This window comes from Rhinolophus sinicus, chromosome 6, assembly GCF_057876585.1.
Source record: "Rhinolophus sinicus isolate RSI-liver-muscle chromosome 6, RSI-T2T, whole genome shotgun sequence".
NCBI classification, from domain to species: domain Eukaryota; kingdom Metazoa; phylum Chordata; class Mammalia; order Chiroptera; family Rhinolophidae; genus Rhinolophus; species Rhinolophus sinicus.
In genome coordinates this window covers 19,962,736-19,977,935 of record NC_142506.1, presented here as the reverse complement: position 1 = coordinate 19,977,935, position 15,200 = coordinate 19,962,736, and the positions used below count along the sequence as shown (strand labels likewise).

General features: G+C 32.5%; 1 protein-coding gene and 1 pseudogene across 5 annotated transcripts in view; both read right to left on the bottom strand.

The window, feature by feature from the left end:
- Positions 1 to 15,200, bottom strand: part of CSMD3 (CUB and Sushi multiple domains 3) — a 1,092,836-nt gene that overhangs the window by 1,027,579 nt on the left and 50,057 nt on the right. The gene's annotated exons all lie outside the window — the stretch shown is intronic.
- Positions 5,423 to 6,908, bottom strand: LOC109454557 (histone-binding protein RBBP4-like; annotated as a pseudogene).

Below are 15,200 nucleotides of genomic sequence, written 5' to 3'. Positions count from 1 at the left end.
TGGGCCCTTAATTCACTCCATCTTTTCTCTATCGTCAGTTTATTCTCTTATCTTTCTCACAAAATATTCATATTAAAATAGTGCATCATGAATAAAGTTGTTAACAGGTATTGAGCACTGTAGATGTTCCACGCACTGGCTTAAGCATTTGTAGGGATTATATAATTTTATTCTCATTGTTAAAACATTCCAAGAGGTGGAAATTGATGTTATCTTTACTCTGACCTTGAAGAAAGTAGATCCTAAAATGATTAAGTAACTTGCCCAAGGACATAATGTTTCCAACATAAGAGTGTCTGAATTTCAGTTCTGGTATTACTATATGCTAGTTGTTTCATCCTGGTTGAATTACTTAACCAGTTCAAGACTTAAGTGACCAATAATCTAGGTTTGCACTAGACTGGACTTCTTCAAGGAAAAATTGATACAGACCTTGAATAATTAATCACACTTTCATATTTGAAAAGTAAGCACAGTAAAAGTACCCACCTTTAAGGGTTTTGTTGAGTTTCAAATGATAATCTGTGCAGTATTAGCAGAATGACTGACTCACCATTAATGTTCAATAACTGTTAAATCATATTATTGCCATTGTTTTCTCCTTTATCTTCCTTGCCCTAGATTCTTTTGCTCTATTCTGTTGTCTGTATGGCTCCTACAGTTGTCTTAGAAAACCTAGACTGATAATGCCACTCTCATGTTAAAAATATGTGGTGACTCCACAGTTTCTATTTAATAATATATCTATTATTTACCATTAGGTTCTTTGTAATCCAGTCCTTAACACTCTACTGAGGCAGTACATGGGGTGTGAACAGGGCAAGCTCTGTGGGCAGATATCATTCCAGGCTTTGGATCTAGTTCTGCAGTTTCTTAGTTGGATGGCCTTGGGAAATTCTAAGCCTGTCTACATTTTATATATTTATTTTTCTTTCATTTTTTTTATCAGCTTCGTGTGTACAAAGCAATGGAATAGTTAGGCATTTTCACCCCTCACAAAGTGGCAATCCCTCTCCCCCAAGCTACTATCCCTCTGACATCTTATATAGCTGTAAACCTGTCTACATTTTAGATTTTTCGTTTTTAAATGATGGGTCATAATATCTACCTTGTTGAGTCTTTGTGTACATTAGATAAAATGATGATTGCAAATTATCTTACCAATAATAGGTCTCCAATTAAAGCTCATTTATTTTTGGCCACTGAGTTTTTTACATCTGCTTTACTTTTCAAATCTGTCACTGCCTGCACACATACACACCCAACACAAGAATGCCAAAGTGATCTCAAAATAGCATTTCATTCATTCAGGCTGTTTTCTTTCTACATAATATCTCCTCCCAACTTCTTAATTTGGAGAGTTGTTCTCATACTTTGGGAACCAAGAAAAAATATGTCACTTTCTCTGGGAAAAATGTTCTAATTAAGTTCTAGAACACAATTATTGCGCTTTCTGTTTATCTCCATTACAATGTTTTTCACACTTTAAGATTGTTAATTTATTTATTCAGTTTCTTCCACTGCCACGTTGCTACTTCCAGTTTCATATGATGTTTTGTATTTATGGAAAATAACACTCTTTTAAGTATCAGTAAAATTAGTGGATAAAATGTCTTGTCATACTACCTTTTACATGTGGACTTTGGTTCAACCAAGAATCTGTCACTTAAAGGAGTTCACAATCCTTGAATAATAAATGACTAAATTGATGTGATATATTCAAAGAGACATTATCCTTTGGTTGTTGTCTTGTAAAATAATTTTGTTTCTGAAAATATATTGTAGAACTTCTCTGGGACCTATTTATGGATCTGAAAACTTGGGAATGTTAAAAGAAATCAGTTGTGTGGCTGCAAAATAACACTTATAAAGCAAGATCCATATTTGGAGAGATAAGGAAACGATTTTTTACCTTGGCAACAGAACTGGAAAAGCACCTAGATCTTTCTGAACTTGACAAGCTGTATGCATTAGAGAAATAGGAACTGCAAACGGATGAAAAGAATACTGGCAAAGAAATACTGTCAAACTCTCAGACATCCCATTTAAATTATATACATGGGTTTAGCATATACATAGTTAGATAGATACTTATATTCAGCAGAAATATCTGGGAATATCAAGAAACTACACAGGAGAAGATCCATAATAAAGTGAAGCTAAAGTTGTTCTAGATGTAGCTGCTAAAAATAGGCACTAACTATGCACATTTCAAGTGTTCAGATATTGCAAATATGCAGATATTGCGAGTGCAAATTGGCTTGTTATGATGAAACATTGTAATAATTAGAAAGCAAATCAAATATGCAGAAATGCTCCAGTTGGTTTCCCATGATAGCAACATGGGATAACTAGTCTGTACATGAGACTTTGCATAAATTCCTCACAGAGTTCCCTGGCTTTTGAAGTAATGTATTTATATTAGAAAAGCATGTCATAACTGTGACAATGCATAGCATTAAGAAATTTTTGTAATTTATACCTAGTTTGGGGGATCTTTTAATTAGCAAACAGATCTCTTTATTAAATGTGAAGTTTTACTTTATGAAACTTTTTTTCCTAAAGGAAAGTTTAGAAACATTTTATAAAGGAAAGTTCCACATGTAAGTTAAGTATTGTTACAATGACCTCTAATAATGCAGGATGAAATAGACAAAGAGTTGTCACATACCTAACATAATTATTGGAAGAGCCAACACTCAAATTCTTGCTGGAAATCACTCTAAAAACAACAAATTATTATGCACAATAATTTTTTTTTTTTTTTTTTTTTGGTCTAAGCTGCTGGTCAGTCTAGATCCCTGCTGAAATAGACAATATTGACCAACAGATAATACAGAATTATATAGTAAAAGAGATACATGTGTTTTATACCAAATCAATAAAAAGTGCTGTCACATTTCCCCTTTGTGGCTCAGGAGTTGATAGAAGAATGGGGACAAGATAAGAGGGAGGAATAGAGAGAAATGAAGTGTCCTAGATAAATTATGGCAAAGGAACAACAATTCAGACACAATTTAGCCTGATGCCAGGATTTATAGGGGCTCTACTGTGTGACTGTGTGACCCTAGGAGGTTTACTTCCTTTGTCACTCAGTTTTATGATGTTAAAATAGCATCTAATTTTGGAACTTCATATCCACAAGAGTAGCTAACAGATTTGTAGTGTATTTCATGTGATAGGAACAGTTCTTAAGAACTTTATATTAACTTATTTAATCTTAGCAAAAACCCTATGACATAGGCTATATTATTATCTTTACTTTATAGATGAGGAAATGAGCACAGAGAGATGAAAGAAGCAAAGTCAAAGCTAGAATAGGAAAAAATCTGATGTGGATGCCACACTGTTAACCTGAATGATACTCTGCCTTCTAGTATAATGTGAAATAAAAAGATCCTCAACTATTAGAAGATGATGGTAAAATAAGTTCAAGATCTTATCAATATAATGATTTATTTGTCAAAAAGTATTCAGGAAATGATTCATGGACTTATAGATGATGATGCTAATATCTCACATGTTTATAGAAGATTATAGCTTAGGAAGTACTTTTAGATATATTATATCATGATCACCCAAGAAAATGACAAAATCACCCGCAAGGAGACAGCAACTCAAAAAAAATAAATACATATTTGCAGGTTCATGAGCTTATGATGCCTTTCTTATCTTCCCATTGCACACTGAATATTTTCTTCCCCTCCTTCTTTTGCCCTCATTTTCATGTATCCTATATTTTCTAATTTGTATAATTAACTACTTTGGTGTAAGAATATATGTTATTGTGTATCATATAAACATACTTTGAGTGTATGCATCTTATCTCTCCATAGGTTGGGAACAAGACTTATGTCTTATACTTTATTATGTATACCACAGAATCTGAAGGGCATATTATGTTTGATAAATACTGTTGATAATTTGAGATTTTTGTTAAGCGGCTTTTCGGAAGCTTAGTGGACAGGACCTTTAGATCTCCCTCTGTATTACACAACCCTTCGGAAATCTTGGAGTTGCATACACTTTCTACTGAAAAAATCATCAAGACATTTTAACAAGATATAAAAATGACTGTACAGTTGAAAACAAATAAACTTAAAAAAAATTCATGTCATCATTTATAGTGACAGAGGTATTTAACCTGAAAAGCAAGAAGAAGCTGGACAAAGCATGATGAATATGTTTTTTGATAAGATACCTACCATCTCCACTTCAACATATTGAGAAGACATTAAAATACAGTCTTCCCAAGGTTAAAGTGTGCAAATGGTGCTGCTTATAGATTACCGATTCTTGTTAAGTTTTTAGAGAAGGGAAGAAAGACAGCTGCATGACAGTTTCACAGTTGGTGCAATTTCATTTAGCTGCAAGGATTACACAACTTGAAAGCATGAATACATTACAATAGATAACAAAAGCTGTTAGATTTATTTGTGTTAGCTTTCCTACATAAGTAAGATGGAAAGAACTCATGGTTGGAGGGAGACTACTTCAAGGTCATGGAAACTATTATTCTGTTCCTCAATTTTATTTTTCTAAAAATCACCCAACATGAACTTTTAATTTTAGGGAGTCCTTTGTCACTGTCTGAAAAATGAAACAGACCCCAGACCTACATTTGCAGTATCAAATGAAATGTATTGTTCTTTTTTGTTAGTTTAGTTTAGTTTCATAAGCACTTACACAGTTAGTCATGGAGAGTAATAGGCTTGCTAGTGAAATAGGTCACCCAAAATAGAAATGGTATCATCAATAACTAACTCCTAAAAAAAAAAAAAAAAAAAAAAAGGCAACTCTTATCCAGGATTAATTTGATTTTTTAAAAAAGCAAGCTATCAATTCACTTTTTTCAACTTAACTGGACAGTCTACCTGTGGTATAACTGTCAGGTTAAAACATACATGTTTGTAATTCGGTGGTCCCAAGTTCTTTTACAAAACCATTTCACAGAAAGGAAAGAAATAATACAAAATCAGCTCAAGAAATACACTAACAAGCAAAAATATATGGCAGAGAAGGAATGCATAGTTTTGGCTTAATTCAAGAAACTGAGAAGAGCATATTCTTTATAAGGAAATGTGCATCCTGGAATGTCAGGTGTGAAGATTTTAGAGTAGGAATTAATATGACTCAAATCTCCCCTATTTTCTGGATAAAATTACATCCTGTAATACTTATACTCCAGATCTTTGTTGCTAGAAAATTCTTGAGGAAAATTTAAATATAAGTCTGTGGTTTTACTGAATCAAGACCCCCAGTTAATATTTAGAAGACACTCTCAGTTTGGGCTAATAGCATTGTTAATGGTATTATAGAGGGATAGCTGCACAAAGTCTGTGTCACAAAACCAGTGTTAAATCAATCTCAGCGTTGAGAGGAAGAAAAGGGGAGTCTGGAATCACAAGACATGTAGACATATCTAAGACCACTGTCTTTCCGGATCCATGCTTCCTTCAGATTCTTCATCATCATAAATGTTCTCTGTCCTCTGCCACACGTGCATAACATTGTCCTCTGATACTGAGAAGATCACTCAGGGTTCATTGGGATTCCAGGAGAAATCAGATTTCTTGGCAGTGTGACCACCATGAATAAACAACTCTAGGGGCCCATCTTCTGCATCTTCAGGGGATTATGCCTCTCCAATTTTACTTAAAACCCAGACAGTCTCTAATCAGTACAACTGAAAGCCAAAATAGTCTCATTGTGAGGTGACCTCTGAACCTAGAATATTTCATCCTTATGTGAGTCAAAGGAATACAACTTAACTTTCAGATTTTTCAGATCCCACAAGGTAACAGTCTTATCAGCTGATTCTGTGGCAAGAATGAACTCACTATAAGGATTAAAAGAAAGGCAGTTCACTTCACCAGTGTGAGCATCAACAAAGTGTCTTGGTTTGGAAATACTGTTTGATCAAGATTGATCAAGTTTGATCAAGTATCCCTGATCATAAGTTTCTGATCATCAGCAACAAACCCAAACAGAGACTCATGGAACAGATGCCAGGAAACATCTTCTACTGTTGTCTGCCCTGTTAAGATGGTCTTCATATCCACAATTTTTCCTTCCTTTGGAAGAGCAATGATGTCCCATAGGCAGATGGTGTGGTCATATGAAGCACTAAGTGCCCACTGAGATTTAGCTTCCAAGAGATCCCATAGCGTTCCTCTCATGTCCATGGAGACATGTGTTGCAGTATCCAGAATGATCTGGCTTAGAATACATATATGCAAATGTCACCTGCACCTCTAGAGAACACTTTTGTAAAACATTGGCAAAAGCAAGTGAACACACTGCCCAACGCTTGGCAGCCATTCCTTGTGATGGTGGAGTCCAGGGTGGTGGCCATTAGACCCATCAGGCTGTGGTGCAATGAAATGTGACTGGTGTGACTGAGGAACCCAATTTTTATTTTCTTCTAGAAGAATGTTTTGTATAGTCAAAAATAAGAACGTCACTGGGTAGAGTCTTCGATGCAATGATGCAAGGGTTCTGGGGTATATAACCTGACTTGTTTACTTCTCATTCATAGTTGATGTTGATGTTTATTTCAATTTTTCCACTAACACAGCCACAACATCCAAATTCTCCTTTCTCACTGTCATGGGGTGAAGTGTCAAACTGAGTATCATTAGGGAGCTGCACACTGGCTATCACAGGTGGTTTTGTTCATCCGATGTGTGTGTCCTCTGGGCAAGTCGATGAATGCTGAAATCTTGTCCTTCCGGTCTGATTATATCAGGAAGCCACTAAGCAGTTAGGCTGGCCCACTCCAGAGCATGACTCATCAACAAATCATAAAGAAAAGAGGTGTTGGTTTTCCATATTTTGTACTTAACGTTGATGTGACACATTTTTCTGTTGCATCATCAAAGTGCTTCTGGTGCTTCCTTGTCAGCCATAATGGGTAGGCAAGTCGTGGGGGTCCTGGGGTTGAGCATTGCAGGAGGGATGGGAAGGCTGTGGCCACTGGTTCTGCATGGCCTCTATTGTTTCCTGTTGCCCTGAAATAGTATATTCTGAAGTGTTTTGTAAAACACATAAATGCTTTACTTTATTGAGAAAGGTTTAGTATAATGACAGATCTTTGCAATTTTAAAGTACACTTAGAATGTATAGAATATGTTTTCTGGAGATGATTTTGCCCCCAAATAGCTTGCTGGCAGTAGTAAATATATTCTAGCATTTATGTAAGCATATGCTAAGGAACTACATTGTTGAATCACAAAGAAAATAAAAAGTTTCATGATCAAACACATTTGGGAAATGCTGAGTTGAAGTTAAATAGGATTATTGCTTACAAAAATATTCAGAATCTCTTATGTACTAATGTGCACTGTGGATTTCCAAAAATAAGGAGACTATTTAGTCTGTCTAAAACAAATTTGTCCTTTGAAATCCTTTTTCATTGAACACCTGTTAACTTTGTGTCCCCCTGAACAAAATTAGGAAATGCTAAATTGGTCATTTAATGCATCCAGAATGAGTTTATAGCTCTAAAATGGAAGTGTGGGCTACCGAGAAAAATTTCGTTAGAATGCTAACTCATATAGGATTCTAAAGTGTTTTCCATTTTAGTGTATAGTAAAGGAAAATTGTAAGCTAAATGTCATACCATTGTTTACTAAGCTACAATCTTAGGTGTCTTTGTGCTCTAGTTAATGAAAATTTGTTTGCCTACCAAGTGAAAAAAAAATTGCTAGATGATAATATATAGAGAGACAAAACCATAAACTCTGTTTTCAAGAAATTGAGTACATTGGAAGAAGCCAACAAAAACATAATTAAGAACTGTAGTCGAGGTTTTAACAAGGTGCCAAGAAAATCAGAATAAAAAATTGACTGGTGGATTCTGACCTTTACAGATGACTCGGAATTGGAAGCTGAGAAGACAGAGTGGTATATTTACTATACAGAGAAAACCAAATCTAAATGTATGGAGGCATGGAAAAGCATGGTATATGTTCAAGGAATGGCAAAAATTACACATGGCCCTATACATTCCCTTTCAATATATCCGATGTGGTGCTAGTTTAGAGATTTCTTTTTTTCTGAAATCATTATGGCCTTTGCAAATAGACTAACAAAGTTTGACATAAATACAAATACAATAAACAGTTAATTTTCAGAAGCAACCTATTTTGTTCCTTAACTGTTCTGTCACCATATTCATAATTAATGACTTTAATGAGACTGAGATTGCTTATATCAATGCCTAATTTGACTGCCATATCTTAAAAATCAAAAATTTAAATGAAGTATTAAAGAAGGTGTGTGATTATTTAATAGCTGTTTCTATGTAACCGTTATAGACTTATTACATTTCCTGGCATTTACCATACTCTGCTTGCTGAGTCTCACTCCATCATTATCATTTCTCTGATCTTATACCTTTGCTTAATAAAGTTTTACTTTCTGTTGTTTTATTCAAAACTACCTTTAATTAGTAATGCTTCCTGTTAACAAAGTTTCTATACTATCAAGGTCCTTTTTTCTACTCAAAATTCTACTCTGATTCCCTGGTAGCTGGGTCCTGGAATAGAAGCCAGCTTGGCTGTCAGTTCCTTCCTACCAACAACAGCAATTGATTTTCTTTTTCCTAAATTAAAATCAGTGAGGAGAAGAACTCCAAATGACAATCAATGTCCACTCCCCTAACCATGTCGTAGTTAATTAAATTAAGTATGCTATATTTCCTTCTTTTAAACAATTTTCTAAGGGATGATTGGAAAAAGTATTTAATTATGCTTTAAATGCACCTCAGAGTATTCGGACTTCTTAATAAAACAAGATTGCCATTGGGAATCATTTTTAAAGTGATTACCGTACACAACCCCATGGAGCTCTTAGATGACCCAGAAGACCTTGAATTCTGTATGAGAACTATAGGTTACACAGGTGCCATTAGGAAGTATTCAGGAGCAATCTCAAAGTTTTAGGAAAGCATTCTACTGGAGAACAACTAATCAGTTGCTAAGTTACCAATCCTCTCACATATATATTTGAGTTAAAATTATTTGTGATTTTTTTACTTCCATTCTAGTACACAGGAAGTTAATATATATTCCACTTATTTAGCACATTTTCATCATTTGACATCTATAAACTTGATTAGTGAATAAATTCTTGGGTATTTTTTTTTTCCCAAATGGACTGCAAGATATTCAAGTGCTCAGATTTTATTTTTTTGGCATCTTTGTGTGTCTTATAGTATAATACCATTCTGAATAAATTTTTAATCAGTCGGTAAATTGGTACCAAATTAGAATATTCAAAGGAATAGTCTCTCTTTAAAGGAACACCACACAAGTTCTCTGTAACTGTAGCGTACATTTTCTAACACATAAAATCATCTAACATATAACGCACAAAGAATTCAGTCACCCTCTATCAAATCACACTTTTATTCGTAAGACTTAATACTATGAGATTATTTATTTATTTATTTCATTATATTTTATTGCTCACTTCTCTTTTCTAAAATATGAGGTGCATAAGAGAGATCTTGTCTTCTTCATTATTTTATTCTTACCACACAGGACAGTGCCTGACACATAAAAAGAGCTCTATAAATATTTGTTGAAAGAATAAATTAATAAATGTTGGATGGAAGATAATGATAATTTTCAATTTCTGTAAGTCCTATAAAAATCGCCCTCTAGAAAACTATATCAACTATCCCAATACTAGATTTTTGCCAATCTTATCCAATTTTGTCAATCTAAGTTGTGAAAAATATCTCCTTCATTTAATTTGTTTTTCTTGATTATTTTGAACATGGAGCAACTTTTCATCTGTTTTGTAGACATTTACATTTCCTTTTTACTATCTCTTCCTGTTCTTTACCCATCATCCTATTGGGTGATCTCATTTTGTTGCCTTTATTTTATTAATCTGTAGGAAATCTTTCTAGACTGCTTGATTGTTATATCAGTTGCAGTGTTTTCTTTCACTTTGTCTGTTTTAATTTATTTAAATTATATTTTGAATCTTCAACTCTTAAGTAAAGTGTGTGCGTTAATTGCATGGGTGCTGGAGCTAGACTGCTGGGTTCAAGCACCAGCTTTACCTCTTGCTATTGGGTGACTCTGAGCAAGTTACTTAACTGTGTCCATTTTTTTTTTATCTGTAAAATGGGGATAATTACAGAAATTTACCTTATAGGGTTGTAAGGATTAATTGTGTTGAAATTTGTCATAGGTTTGGAACAGTGCTGGCACATAGTAAATGATGTAATACACTGTTGTCTATGGACCTGGAATTTGATATCTTGGGAGGCTTTTCCCAACCCCCAAGGTTATAAATTGTTCTTCTGTTTTGTCTTCTATAATTCCGTAGTTTTAGTCTTTACATTTAGATTTTTAGTCCATCTAAAATTCATTTTGCTTAAGGTTTGAGATAGATATATTAATTTTCCCCAAAAATGGATAGTCAATTATTTCAAAGTCCTTTAATGAATACACCATTCTTTCTTTATCTACCAACATGAAATGCAACAACATATGTGTATATTCTGTTTCATTGTGCTGTATATTATTATTGCACTGATAACACGGTTTAATTACTGCAATTTTATGGTGAGTACCTTTACTATTTACTTGATCTGGTAAGTCAATTCCCTATTTTATTCTTATTTTTCAGAATTTTGCTGTCTACCTGTAAAAGTGAATTCTTATGATTATATTAATTTTTTCCAATTTTTGTATATTTATTTCAATATACATTTTACAGAGTTTAGGTAGCTCATTTTTAATGTATTTTGTATGTTATATATATATAGTGTTATATATATATATGTTTTATATATATATATATATATATATATATATATAGTGTCTGTGTACATGCACATGTAAGTTACATACACATAATATGATATATAGATGATATATTATAGAATTGTACACTTGGAAACTATGTAACTTTACTAACAATTGTCACCCCAATAAAATTTAATTTTAAATAAATTTTAAAAATTAAAAGTAGTGGTGTAAAGTAATTCATAATAATAAGGAAATATGCTTAAAATTTTGGATGAAAAATTCACATTTAAAAAATTTGCCAAGTCAACACCCCCAAAAGTCCCATTGCTATTTCAATTGATATGGCATTAAAGTTATAAATAATTTGAGGCAAAAAGCCATCTTTGCTAATAGTTTTTCCCACCCAAAGCACCATGTATTTATTTATTTTTATGGACTACTTTACTATTGTTCTAAAGCTGTCTTTCTATTTAGTATCTTTCAACACAGATTTCAGTTGTTGTAGACAACTACCTTTCTGTGTCAACATCGCTTCAGATATGTAAAAAATATACATCTAATTATTTTCCAGTCATGACTATTTAACCAGTGTCAAATGTGGATAAAAATGTTTTCTGATTCTAAAAGATACGTATGATCTAAAGCCTTGAGGGAATGACAAGTAAGCTTAAATGTGTGGAGGGGTAGGAGAAGCTTGATGGACAAAGATTATGCACAAATGAAAAAGATGATTTCACAATGGTCTTATTGTGCATATTCCTTATCATTACATGGAAAAGAGGGAGGAGTTCAGCATCATTATTCATTAAGGAAATGAAAATTTGAACCACACCCATTAGTATGACTATAATAAAAAAGATGGTAACAAATGTTGGTGAGAATATGGAGAGATTAGGGCCCTCATGCATTGCTGATGGGAATGTAAAATAATACAGTTGCTTTAGCAAACATTTTGATAATTCCTCATAAAGTTAATTATAAAATTACTTTTATGACCCAACAGTTCTACTCCTAAATCTTGATACACAAGAAATGAAAATATATATTTACAGAAGAATTTGTACACAATATTTATAGCATCATTGTTCATAATGTTCAAAAAGTGAAAAACCTAAATGTTCATTAACTGATAAATAGATAAATAAATGCTATACAATAGAATGTCATTTGACACTAGAAAGAAATGAAGTATTAATGTGTTTCAACATGAATGGACCTTGAAAACCATGTGCTAAGTTTAAAAAGCCAGTTACAAAAGATGGCATATTTTATAAGCACATTTATATGAAATGCCAAGAATAGACAATGCAAAGAGACAGAAAGTAGATTTGTATCTGTGTAGGGCTAGGAGGGGTTGGGAGGTGGAGGGGATGGGGGGAGAATGGTGAGAGGTTGCGAATAGGTATAGGGTTTCTTTTGAGTGGGGGGATATATAGTAAAATGAGATTTTTGTAATGTTTGTAGAGCCCCATCAATATGCTAAAAAACATTAAGTGTACATTTTAAAGGAGTAAATTATATGGTATGTGAATTTTATTTTAATTAAGCTATTTACAAAAAACATGGAGATTTTTGTTAAACACAGCAAACAGTGACTTACATACAGTTTGCATACATTCTTGACTCTTTGGAATGGATAAAATTATATTTACCTCTATTCTGAAAAGATCTGACTTTAAGTTAAATGGTAAATAACAACTTTTTGGTAATATTCTGAAAGGAAATTATGACAGAATTTTGGCTGTGTTTAAAATGTGCCATGATAATTCTGTTTGGATTAGCCAAGGTTGTATGCAATATTAACTTTGTAGATTTAAATAATGCTCATTAATAAATATATTGCATCAAAATAAAAGTTTTAGCCATTACAAAATAATTTATGCTTTAGAAATGATCTATCCAGTTAAAATTTTTAGCTGGCTAAAAAGCTGTGATCTGGCCCCTTCACAATAGAGTAATTATAAAGCAAAAAGTATATAGAATTCACAAAACTAAATTCTGGGACTGACGATTCACATATTTTACAGAATCTAACAGCCTCCCCCACCTCCAGGCAAAACCATGAAAATGGGCACAAAATAAATCTCCTGGGCAAAAAGAAAGATATTATCTCTTCCACCATTTTTCCTCTTTTTGACTCTCAACTGAAAAATGGAGTGACCCTACAAAACAATGCTATGGCACATTTAATACCTTTTGGGTACCACTTTTTGAAGCAGTCAGAGTGCTACAAATCTTCTTCAACAAATCCCTAGCATATGCATTTGTAGATTTCAAATATGGGGGGTGGGACTAATTAAAATGGCCAAGTAGAAGGGGAAGAAGTAGATAGTGGTGGTACATGTGTATTCATGGAAGTGTTATCTTTATAAGTACTGATATTAAATCAACCATGGGAAAATATCATGTGGAAGGAAATGCTGAGTTTTAGATTTTTCACTGTATACTAAGCGTGACACAAAATCAGGAATTAGAGGTTCAAAAAGTTTCAGAAAACTTCCAATTGATGTATATTTGTTACACGCTGGAAATTTGGTTAAGAGTTATCTATATCAATTAACTTATTTTATTTGTGATTGGAGAGCATTTATAATCCTTGATTAAGTTTAATTGGACCAACAATAATCCACATGATCTATCAGTTAACAGATACCAAATATTGATAGATTTCATTTAGTTGAAAGATGAAAAACCAAAGCTAATGAGGGCTTAATGAAAATACTATATAACTATTAAAATAGAATGTCACACTAACCACTGAGAAAAAGAGCAGACTATGAGGATAAGAAAAATAGAACATATAAAAATTATGATATTGTAAATGGAATAGAACCTGAGAAACACTATAAAGAATATTAACCGAAGACATCTTGCATTGGATGAGACTTTGAAATAAATATCTGTTTAGATATATCTCAGTTCTCAGATCCCATGATTCTATGAATGGCATGCCATTTTTGATATGTGATTAATAATACTGGTTGAGAAAATTCACTTTATTTAAATTTTATAGTTAGTTATCAATGCTAAAATTTATGTAAAAGGGTATTTCACTTGTGCAGGCTTAGAACAATGATCTGTTATCAACATGTGGGTAACTTGCCTACATTTGTCATATTATCACTATGTTAAGTGATTCAAATGCCAACTGCTTTGTAGTTTTTGTATTTCAAAACAAAAGTATAAACTATATACATTAAATTTATTTATTGTCATGTTTCCAAGTTCTATTAGGTCTTTACAGTGTGAAAGGAAACATAATAGAAATTATTCCAGACATGCTTGCTTTCCTAGTCAAAGCAGCAGGGATAGGATTAAACTACAGGAGCTGATGGTCATGGCTTGTTTTATTTAGAATATTTCAAAATCTTATTTTACAATGTGCCAATGAATAAAAGTTTAAAAAAAAAATAGGCACTGATCAGTTTTTGTTCTCAAGAGACAGTTTGCACTACCAATGCCAAGTAAAATTTGTGGTTACAAAATTATAATTTCATGATACTTTACAATTTTCTAGTTTTGGAAGATTTTTTTTCCTTAATCGAGTGTTGAGGCAACACTTGGTAGCATTATTCTTTTAATAAGTAGAAAAGGACAGTTAGGAAGATGTATATTATTTTAACCATGCAGAAGCAGATCTTGTAGCTATAGTTTGCTTGAAACAAGACATAGAACAACAAAAATAATCTTTTTTATCTTCATGGAGAAAACATATAAGTAAAATATAATCTAGTACGTATTTTTATTGTCCAAAAACTATTATTTGATGTTTTTTATAGTAAAATATTCAAGATATAAAAGAAATAGTGTAAGAATATTTGAAACTGAAATTATATGATCTATAAAGTTTTATATTCTGCTTTTACAAAATAGACAAAATTTATTAATGTTTGTGAAATTATGACATTAAGATGATAAAACATATAATGTTTTGATGCTGCATTTTATGTTTAGCTTTGATTTATTAAAAATGTTCACATTATTTTTAAAACAATTTTAATATCAGCATAGGATATCATAAAAGGGAAAAATAACAATACTAGTATTTATTGAGCAGTTACCATATACCAGGCATTTTACATGGGTGATCAAATTAGTCCTCAACAATATTTTAATAGGTACTATCACTGTCCACATTTTACAAATAAGAAATCTCAGGCTGAGTCAGTAGAAGATATAGCTGATATTCGGATATGATATCAAAGTCTATATTCTTAAACATTGAATTATACTGTTAACTTAGTGTTAAGATACATCATTTTTAATATTACATGATATTTCAATAAGCTAGTACATCATAAACTAGTCTATACTCTGGGCTTTTCTTGACATTTAAAGTGACTATAAATTTTCTGCCACTTTAAATAACACTAGAATATATTCTTCATAAGGGCAGGACCTTTTATTTGTTTTATTGAATGCTGCAAGCTT